At 31.0% G+C, this 11,879-nt stretch overlaps 1 long non-coding RNA gene across 3 annotated transcripts in view; it reads left to right on the top strand.

Annotated features, from left to right (window-relative positions):
• The first annotated feature begins 2,083 nt into the window (after positions 1-2,083).
• Positions 2,084-11,879, top strand: part of LOC106785984 — a 15,667-nt gene continuing 5,871 nt past the window's right edge. For 2 of the 3 annotated variants that reach the window (XR_001381594.1, XR_001381592.1), the window contains exon 1: positions 2,084-2,579. This is a non-coding gene — a long non-coding RNA (uncharacterized LOC106785984). Of the gene's footprint in view, positions 2,580-4,738; positions 5,728-11,879 lie in introns of those variants that run through there. The other variant, XR_001381593.1, reaches the window with a different exon arrangement.

Genomic DNA, 11,879 nt, shown 5'->3' with positions numbered 1-11,879 from the left:
GACGAGGATTGGTGAGAAAGGAGGGTTACCTTGGTATTCCTCCGATGGACCAATCGGGTTACGAATTTCGTAGCGACGCAGGCGCGATCTAAGGGAGCGTCGCGAGTTTTAACCCTCGAGGAGGATGGTTTGGGTGGCATGCACGAGGCCGCAAACCTATCACTTCTTTGGCGACACCGCTCGGAGTAACATCCTCGTCCTTTCCCTTCTCTATCCTAACACGCCGTACCTTCTTTACAATATCACATCGCATTCTAAGTCCTTCTATTTTAATCCTAACTTCTATATCTATCTTTTTAACTATATTTTCTATATCTATATTATTTTCTATTTTATTCTTCACTTTTTAAATATCCTTACCTAAAATTATTTTGTCAATCTTATTCTTTACCTTCTTTCATTATTTTTCATCTTTTTGTTTTTGTTTTATTTTACATTATTTTTGCCCTTTTTTATTTTATTTTTGTTCTCTCTGTTTTTGTGTGTGTATTATTATCGTACATTTAATTCATTTTTGTTTGTTTCTTTTATTTTGTCCATTCGTTTTACCTTTTTTATTACATTATCTTTTTCTTTTTGATATACCTCGTCACGTTGAACAGTCAAAGTTGAATTTTTCTTATTTGAAATTGTCGATTATATTCATTACTTTTGGTTGTTCCGAAATAAAACAAGAAAATGGATTCTTCGTGGTACTGTTCGATGGTATCGTTCGCGATCGGAAACTATCGTATCGGAAGAGAACGTGCCGATCATCGTTATCATCATCATCATCATCATCATCATCATCATGGTGTTCTCCATAAATTCGACGACTTATAAGACTCGTTGTTCGCGTACGTTTTTATTATTATCCGCCGATCGGACCGTCCGAAGAAACACGATGAGTACCATCAATTTTTAATCATTCCTCGAGTTTGAAAACTTTTTTCAAAATAATTCTCAGGTTTTGTTTTTAATAATTTTTATCTATCTCGTTATGTATGTATGTATTATTATTATTATTCTTTAACTTATTTTTCTTTTCTAATTTCATCAAACTTTTTATTCCAATTTTCCATTCGTATTATATTTCAACATTGTCAACCATAAGAATTGAATTATTATATTCCACCCTGTGTTAAAGAAAAATTTATTTTGTTTCTTTGATCACACAAGATCTCCATAAGAATATTTCCAAATTATCATAAAGTTATTTTCGCAATTGTTAAATCCATCTCATCCATGGTGTTTTCATTTGAAATATTTATTTGCATTGTTCTTATATATTCTAAAATATTTCTATTACATTGTTTTATATATTATGAAATATTGATTTATTTATATTTATTGCGATTGAATTATATTAATCGTATAATAGGAATTTATTTATGGCGTATAGTGGTCGTCATCGTCGCGAAACATTTCTCTCGTGCCTTAAATTGCCGTCCAATAATAATCGCATCCCTATGACAATAAACCACACGCTTTCGTCCCACATTTTCTGTGATCTTTCCTTATTTTTTTCTATCTCTCTCTCTCTCTCTCAATCTTTTTCTCTCTCGTTTATTACTTTCCTCGTCTATTTTAAAAATTCGCGCAGAAAAATAAATAAATATTCAAAGATTTTCTATACTATCTTCGATTTTCCATCTTTAATGGAATTTTTCTATCTTTTATTCCCCCCTTCCCACCACTTTCACCCCCCCTCTTTCTCTTTTTATTTCTATACGAATCCATTTCACATTAAAAATTTCCTTAACTCTTTTCACGCAACAAAGAATTTCTTTCGAATTTAAAAAGAGAAAAAAAAAAAAAAAAGAAAAAAGTAAAAAAAAAAACAAAAAAGAAAAAAGAAACATTAAGGAAAACAAAAAGACATCGTCCGTCCTATCTCAATCCCTCGTGTGCCTTTTCTACCGAAACCTTCTCTACTTTTTTCGTGCCTGATAGAGATAGTACCCCCCCTTTACTACTATTCCGTGCCTCCGGTACTTCTCAAACCGTTCAAACACAACAAAAATCTTTTCCTTCCTTCCTTCCTTCCTTCCTTCCTTCCTACGAACAAGAGACAAAAGAAATTTTTAAGTAACGAACGTCGTTCTTTTTTTCGAGGATTTTTATTATTATTATTATTATTAAATAAAAGTAGAAAACGAATAAAAAAAATCCGAAAAAGTAATGAATGCTGTTGTAAGAGGAAGATTTGCTTAAAGAGAAAAAAAAAAAAATAAAAAGCAAATAAAATAAAAAATAGAAGATAAAGTAACGTGGGGTAATCAACAAAAGAAGAAGAAAAATAATAAGAAGAAGTTATATATTCCGAAATACAATTATAGTTTGTTTCAAAATTTTAAGAAAAGTAGTACAATCGAATCGCGTTGTTTTCCGCGAGATCGACAAACAAAGTTCTTTCTTTTTTTTTCCTCTCATTTTTTCCTTTTCTTTTTCCTTTAAAGAAGAAAAAAAAAAGGAACGAACGATATCCATCCTCTCCCCGACCTCCCCAACCCACCCACTCACCCTCTTTTTACGGTTCGTCGAAGTAACGAAAAGAAAAGTGAATTTCTGTTGTGACGAAACAAACATTCAAGCTTGAGGTGAGTAATCAAAATTTTATTTCTTTTTATTTGTTTATTTATTTATTTATATATTTCCTTCATTTTCTTTTTTTCTTTTTTATGATCATCCCCTACTGTACAAATCTGTCTTTCGCTTGCGTAGAAAATTTGTATATGCATTTATATTATATATATTATTTTGTATGATATTGTGATTTAATTTGTATAACGTTATTGGTTCGTTATCCGCTAGTATTGTATTCGAAGTTTTTATGTCGTGATATTGCTAGAAAACCGATAGTAGGTTGTTGGTTGTTTGATTAGGGGTTTAGGGGTGTGTGTGTATATGTGTGTGTCAGAGAGAGAGAGAGAAAACGAATGAAAGGATGGGGTTTTGGTTGAAGAAGAATCCATGAAAAGTTATTTTCGAAACGAATTGTATTCTTAATTCTAAACGTAACTCTTTGTTTCGTTATCACCTGTTGCTGGGACCTCGACTAAAACATTGATAGTTTTCGATATATGCTCTAACGCTTTTTCCGATTGATTTAACTTTTTCTTTTTCTTTTTTTACTTTTCCCCCAATATTTCTATCTCGTTCTCTCTGATATATTAATATATATGATATATATATGATATATATGAAATATATATAATATCATATCTATCATTTGTTCTATTTGTTCTATATATATATGTATATAGAACAAAAAAACAATATGATATTCCATCTTGAAAAATCATAGATTTTTCTATAAAAAAAGTATAAACTTTTCTTTATCCAACCAAATTTTTATTACAATCCTGTTACGTGTACGTATTCTTTTTTATGAATTAGGCGTATAATTTTTCAATTTAAACGAATACAATTCGAATTATTTGATCTATTTATCTATCTAGAAAAATCAATTGGATTTTTCTATCAAATACAAATTGTTTTTTTTTTTCTGTTTATTCGTATTTTAAAGGGAGTACATTTAATGCGACAAAAAGAATTTTTCCTTTTGAAACAAAAATTGATTACCGGGGCAGTAGGTTTGTCTACTTTCCCCATAACCCCTTCTTCTTCTTTTTCTTCTTTTACTACCCTTTCTTCGATCAGGAATAGAAGAAAACTTAATTATCAAGGTTGAAATCGTGTTAGTTAGTGACTCTCTTTAAGGTCTTGAAATCGGATAGTATAATGCGAGAATAAACTTTCCGGTATCCCTAAAAGAAAGAGAGAGAGAGAGAGAAAAAGTGAGTAGTAAGAAAGAAAAAAAAGGGATAGTGGAAGAGGAAGTGTTTGGTAAAAGGATTTTGGGGTTGTGGTTTCAAGGGGGGAGGGGTAAAAAGGGATAGAAGAAAACGTGAATAGGAATTGTAGAAGAGAGAAAAAAAAACAGAAAAGGGGGGGGGGATGGAAAATATCACTGTGTGCGAAAACAACCAATCCAACCCTTTGGAGGGTTGTTCGAATTTTCGTCGTACCGCGAAAACCGCCGAGAAAAAAAAAGAAAATAAAAAAGAAACAAAATTCGGATAGCATCATCATTACACGTTGTAAAACAAATCGTTTTAAATCGGTTTAATCTCGTGGGTTCTCTCTAAACGAAACCAACAATTTTCTTCTTCCCCAATTACAAACATGACGGATTAATTCTACATGGTTCTCGTTTATAACGAGACGTAGGTAGGTAGATAGGTAGATAGGTATGTGATATCAACCACCTAATACCAAAGATAATAACTGTAATTTGCATTTGGTGTAAATTAATAGGGGGATAACGAAGGAAAAATATATACTATTATTATATAGGGACGGGGTTGTATTTGTATATATGTGTGTGTGTGTGTGTCGAGAGAGAATTGGACAAATTTCGGCCTAAGTACGTCGCCAGAGATCGCAATCCTGCTAAATTATATAGAGGATAGAATAATAGGATTGATTGAATTACCGTAGGGTGAAATTTGAAGCTAACTTGATGGCTTTCTTTTATATTTTTCTAAATAAAATCAAAATGAAAAAAATAAAAAAGGCAAGAATTAATGGAGCATAAAGAAAATATAAAGAAAAAGAATACAGAAAAAGCAAATAAATAAATAAATACGTATATACAACTAACATATATATATATATATATATATATATACTCTTGTTTGAATAGTCTCAAAGCCATCGCTGATTTGTTCGTACTCGAGCGTAACTCGAACCTTTCCCTATCGTCTCACGGGGGTGTGTTATTGGGGCACTAGTGCGCAGAAGCCCCGAATATATCCGACTACTCGTGCAGCTCTCCCCACCAACCCGTTTTAACCCCTCGGAAATAAGGGGTGGTTCCCCAAGAATCCTCTCGATTACATTTCGTGTCGGGGCTCGGATCGCGAACTATTCAGTTTCTATTCGTCCTCCGAAGCGAAACGTTGTCGTCGTCTTTCCTCATCTGGTCCTTCGTGGTCGTGCCCATTTTTTTTTCCATCTGTCTCACACTCCCTCTCTCTCTCTCTCTCTCTCTCTCTCTCTCTATCTTTATTTCTTTCTTTCTATTTATTAATCTTATCACATCGTCTTCGTTTTTGAACGTTTTCATCATCGTGCATACACACTCATGCATATATATACATACATAGATACACAGATACAACACATTCGTGATAAATCCATGGAACTAATCGGACATTCGAATACTCGTGGGGACTCGTGTCGTGTTTTTCAACCAATCGGTGATACTTTAATTCGCGCTTTTGATTTTGATATCACGTTGAAGAATTATCTTTGTGTTTTGAAGTTATACTTATTTTTGTTCTTTTAATTTTTCTGTTTTCTCTCTCTCTCTCTCTTTCATTATTTATTTTTCGTGAATTTAATATACGTGGATAAATACTCGTATTATATATCTGGTGTGGTATTGCAAGTGGACACATCATAATGTTGTATACCATAAGACTTTATGAATTAATTATAACATACTTTGAGTTTAAATTCAGACGTTGAGAAGAAGCTTACGTAAAGAGCATTTACATATATACTGCCAACAGAAGCCAGCAGGCAGTGTCTTCTCTAACTATGAATACTGAAAATAATTTCGTCTATATTAAAAGTTTATACGAGAAGTTTAAGAATATTCTTGACACATCCTTGTTCCTTCATTGCTGGTTACTTCGTGCTATGTGATTCAACTTTAATCAAGAAGTTTGTTAAATGATCGTAAGTAATTACAAATTAAATATTTCGGTTTTTTTTTTTTTTGTTTTTACGAATAGAACAATCTCATTTTTATCATTAATTTTTTTCTTTAAATTTGTTCGATTGAAATGAATGATGTTATAACAAAATATATTGGAATACTTATTTACGTAACACACAGATTTCCTATGGAAACTAGAATTAATTAACATTCGTAATCCTGTTTTCGTATAATCATCAATACGAATCTCTCCCCCGATTAATGATGATCATTATTATCGGTTATTATTATTGATGAACACGTGACGTGTTCACCACCGTTCATCAATGTTCTATTTCTGTTAAATCCACCACCCTGTTAAAATGAATCTCAAGTTAGATGAAAAACAAAAAGAAGTAGTAGAAGTAGAATAACTGAACAAAAAAGAAAATAAAGAATATTTCTTTTCACACCTCTGTAACATTTCGTTGTTACTACTACTATCTCTCTCTCTCTCTCTCTCTCTCTCTCTCTCTCGTTTTCTATGAGAAAAGTTGTGCAAAGTGAATCTCATAAGAGGGGGCTTTGGTTGACTATACTCGTACGCTCGTACTTTCTACAAGATAATCTCGTTTTCCTCGCATAGAGTAGAAACCCCTGCCCCACCCCCACCCACCTTTTGATATCTCATATTCTTGAAAAGTCACCTTAATAGGAGACAAATTTTTTCATAAATTTTTGATCTATCCTTTCAATTCTACTATATAATATCATTTTTTGTCTTTATACAATTTATTATTTATCTATCATTTTTAGATATATTTTGGATAGATCGTTTAATTTGCAATCTAATTGTTTATACGTGTGTGGGATATAAAAATAAAAAAAAACATAGGTTACATAAAATCAAAGTTCATGTGTGATATAATTATAGACAAAGCAAGAAGTATAGTGTAGCATAATACGATATTATATATTAATCCCAGTGAAACAATATACGTATACATATAAAAATTTATTTAATTATACGTTCTATAAGGGGGTTGCAAAAAGAAAATGATTTCATTGAATACTAAAACACTTTGAATACTTTCAATCAATCCCTTGTTCATATTCATAGAAACAATACATACATATATATATATATATATAAAAATTTATTTAATTATACGTTCTATAAGGGGGTTGCAAAAAGAAAATAATTTCATCGAATATTAAAACATGCACGAATTAATACACGTTACAAATATATTCAATGATTTTTGCGTTAAACTTATAAAAGAATATATAGCAATAATAAATGATACGTGAACGTGAATACTAGTAGAAAGGTTTTTCGTGAGGGGTGGTTTCTGGGGAGGTTTTGGGGGTGCGATAAACTCGAGAGAGAGGACATCGAACCGGACGTCAATACGTCCCAAAGGGAGAAAGTTAATAAGTCATTCGCGGGAGTGTGTAACAAGGTACAACACACGCTTATATTGTGCGTCTTTTATTATCCCCACTCCCACCCTCAACCCCCATTCCCATCCCCATCGCACACTCACACTCATCCACCCGGTTATTCTTCTGTGGCCCTATGGAACTTTATCGAAGGGTGCGGAGAGGGAATAGGGGGAGGAGGGGGAACTGTGAATAGTGGGGGAACGAGGGAAGAAAGAGATGAAAGGGTGGAGGGGGTTGTCTCAGATATAAGAATAGAGAAAAAGAGAGGGTAGTTTGTCAGTAGTGAAACGTGGAAAACGAAACCCAGTTGCAACTGCAAGCTCGTAGTTTCAGTAGTTGCTGTGATGGACTTCTACGTGGTTGGTGGTTGGTTGATGGTGGTTGGTGGTTGTGACGATGACATTATACAGAGAGGTGGGTGGTTTAGTGAGGGGTTGGATAGAAGAAGGTTTCAGTTGTTCCGGTGAGATGCAACTTTCTCTCTCTTCTTTTTTTTCTTTTTTTCTCTTTTTTTTGTATTTTTATTCTTTTCTCATACGTATTCTTTTTTTTCCCTCTCGCTCATTCTATTTTGTTCTCCCTTTTTTTTCTCTTTTGCTTTTGGTTTAGGTTCGCTTAAGAACGGAACACACGATAAGTGCCGGTGGTGGTTTCAGACACGAGTAAGGTACATAAATGGGATGCGAGTAGTGTGTTGTCTCGTCTTCCTTAGTCGTTTAGTCAGTTACCGATGACAATTTAAAATACTTTTTTCTTATTCTTTCCGTTCGTGTGTCAGCTTTGTTTAAGTTTAACAACAGACATATTTGTTTGCAATGTTAAACAATTTCTTTTTTTTATGGTTTCTTTTAGGTTTTAATATTACATTTGTATTTTAAAATTCATTACTATGTATAATGTCGATCAGTTTACTTTTTTTTTTTGGGTTCTTCTTCTTTTAAATATAATATAATAGCTGTATTTATATATTGTTTTCTATGTATCTTTGTAATCTATTCGGAAAAGTACAATTTTCATTAGAAATTTTCGCGTTAAAATTGTAATACGATTAATAATCCGATTCAAAATTAATTGGAAAATATAAAGTTAACGATTATATTTCATTTCAATAATCAAATAAATCAAATTATCGAACTAGGTCGAAATATATACGCACACACATATCCAATAAATTTTTAAAGTAACACTAACAATAGAATAATATTAATTGATTCATAACACACACACAACATTTCTAGTTTTCCTATTATTTCTGTTTCTCATTTGCGTTAACCTGACGTATTTTAAATATAATTTTAGACAATAATGAAATATCAATCTCTTGCAATTTCTTTTGCAATGAAATATAAAAAATAAAAATGAACGAAGAAATGGAAATCGTTTAGTTATTATCAAATGCGTGACATTTTCTTGTTTCCATATTTAATCGATCGGTACAGAAGCGAATGTCGTAGGAACCTAATCGATCGTATACAGAAATGTCTGCAATTCGATTAGAATGAGAAAGAGATAGATAGATAGATAGATAGAGAGAGAGAGAGAGAGAGATAGAGACAGGTAGAGGGATAGAGAAATGTCGAAGCATTAGTTGGATCATTGCAGTTGCAATCGAGCGAATCCGTTGCATCCTCGTGTTCTCATTATCGCATGACATTTCTCTACTGTCGACTTGATTCGAGTTAAGTGTGACAGCTAATTAATGGACGATGATCGTTGACGATCATCTTGGCACATAATTTTAATTAAAAACCATCTAAAAATATGTTACTGTAGTAGTAATAGTAATAGGAGTAATAGTAGTGGTGACACCATAATAATTCAGATCAGAAGTTTGATTTTTAGGGTTTCACATATATATATATATATATAGATGTAATAACATAATAATATTCATTTGTATTTATTATTTTTCAATTGTAACGTAATATAATCATTTTAGTAGACTTTTAAGGTATAACATTATATAATAATATTCATTTGTATTTATTATTTTTCAATTGTAACGTAATATAATCATTTTAGTAGACTTTTAAGGTATAACAATATAATAATATACATTTGTATTTATTATTTTTTAATTGTAATGTAATATAATCATTTCAGTAGACATAATATAACAATATTCATTTGTATTTATTATTTTCCAATAGTAAAGTAATATGAAAATTAGTAAATGCGATTAATGGGTGATGTACACTGATAGGAAACACCTGTGTCTGATAAAATGTAACTTCCAGAAAAAGTAAGATTCAATTTTAATTAATTATTTGAATTTTTGATTACGATTAGGTTATTTATTGTGCATTAAATTAATAGTATTTGATTGTTCAGTGTTAATGGAAAACATTTGTATGATAAAAAGTGATTTTCATGGATGTGTAAAATAATACTATTTGAAATAATTACTTTTTTGTTAAATATAAATATTTGATTTTTAAACGATACTGTTTGTGATACGTTCATAACAATTGTATAGTTCTGTATAATGACAAAATTGAGGTTCTTTCGTTTGTTCTATTTTTTCAATGTATCAAATTAGATGTCATCCTTATTGCCAATAGGGAGAAAATGCGTGATATAGTGACTTGTAGGAAAGAGTAGGGTGTTTCAGCCAATTACTTGCATTTCTTTTTAAGGGTCGGTTAACCCTTGATTTCTTAATGATACTATTCTACGTTTAGGACAATTAATTCTTGTATATACGAGATAAAAGATATTAGGGTGTAACCAAAAATAGTTCGCAAGTTAGTTTATCGTGTCGTTTTTAAATTTTTTTCGACAAAATGTACGACACGTTTCTTTTTTTTGTTAATAAATTTTTTTCGACAAAATGTACGACACGTTTCTTTTTTTTTTTTTAATAAATTTTTCGTGTATATAGAAAGTAAAAAAAAAAAAGAAACCTCTCCCCCCCCCCCCCAAGAAAAGAAAAGAAAATTCGAAATTTTTATTTGAATATTCCACGCAAGTGACGTCGTCAACTTATATCGATGTTTAAAAGAATCCCTTCGCAAAACTTTCGTTGAATTTATTATCAAGTACGGGGAAAAGTTTAGAAAATAAGATGGGGGTGGGGGTGATAAAAAGTGAAAATCTTATTAGCACGGGGAAAAAAAAATCCTTCGAAAAATAAATAGAAAGACAATCCTTCCGTCATCTTCTCGTGTGTGTGTGTCTGTGTGTTTTTTTTTCTCAAGCAAAAGTCAAGGAAGATTTATCGATCGTGTTGAGTATGTTAAATAATTTTCTCACGTAATTCATTATTAGTTCCTCGAGTATATAATTTCTTTTTCTTTTTCTTTTCTCTTAGAAAACTTTCGTGAATTACAATCGGACGAGATTCGATTTTCCATTTCCCTCGAATTACTTTAAAAAATCACGGAATACAAAATACGATTCGATTGAATATTAATATTGAAAAATAATATTACAGTGTTTTGTTTTTGTTTTTTTTATATTGATATTTATTTCACTTGCATGTAAAGTAATTTTATTGACTGACAAAAAAAAACTGAAAAAAACACAATAAATTCATGAACTTTTGGTTCACCCTAATATTAAATGGAATCCTGATATGCAACCTTGACGCAACCCTTGATGCAACTCTTGATGCAAACCTTGATGCAAACCTTGATGCAACATTTTCCTATTTAACGCATGAAATCGAGAATCTTTACATTGTTGCGATTGTCCTGAGAATAACTTGCGCTTATAGTTTCCATTCTATGTGTGTATGTATGTGTCTGAATGTGTCTGTGTATGAGAGAGAGAAAAGGTGGGGTTCAGTTAGAAGGGATGGTTACAAAGTGGTGGTAGGGGTTGCTTGTGCTCGAGTTTGACACAGTCAGGGATCGTCGTTGCTTAGCAACGTTTAAGGGTAGAAGTTCACATAGGCGTAACATGTATATATGTTCCAAATTATATTTTCTATAACCTTATTCTTTCATCAGTAATAATAATATTATAGTATATAAATATAATATAATTAAATTGTTGCACAATTCCTAAATTTTACTCAAAATAACTAAGAAATTTTTTTGGGAAATGTATATAAAAAAAAGAATTTGATTATATCGTACACATTAAAAACTAGTAAGATTATATTCGTAATTATATTATTAAAGTCTACTTTTTGTTTTGTTCTACAACAATAGTTTATTCGTTATTATTTTTTGTTCGTATACTTTGAAAAGCAATGTTTTATTTAATCGTGTTGTACTATCGGATGAAATTTCAATTTCATAGTTTTTAATTGTTCCTTGTTAATTTATATATTATCTAGTTGAATTTTGTCATTTTTTTTGTTTGTTTGTTTTATATTGAAACATATCAGTATAGAGTTCTTTCAGAGTTTAGCTAGTTATTTCATGAATTAATGGATTTCGCAAAGTAACACCCACATAATATATATATAGAAATACATATATATATATATACATATAAAGTGCATTTGTATAGATAAGTAAAGCACGTGAACGATTGAAAAAACGTATCCCGTAATTGAATGACCCCTTGGGATTCTATGGCATTTGGATTATCCCTATTGCTCTTTGTAAAACAGGCACGTTTTTCTAGGTGGAAAATACGAGATATTCAATCGGTCAGATTTATCCAAAGAGAAACTAAATTATTATTATTATTATTATTTATATATATTTATAATTTTATATTATATTATATTATATTAAATTGTATGTGTATTTCATGTGATAATCAAATAGAAATTTATACGGGAATTTTGTGCAAT

Source organism: Polistes canadensis, unplaced genomic scaffold (assembly GCF_001313835.1).
Source record: "Polistes canadensis isolate GaletaPanama2010 unplaced genomic scaffold, ASM131383v1 scaffold_60, whole genome shotgun sequence".
Classification (NCBI taxonomy): domain Eukaryota; kingdom Metazoa; phylum Arthropoda; class Insecta; order Hymenoptera; family Vespidae; genus Polistes; species Polistes canadensis.
This window is presented reverse-complemented; position numbering and strand designations above follow the sequence as displayed.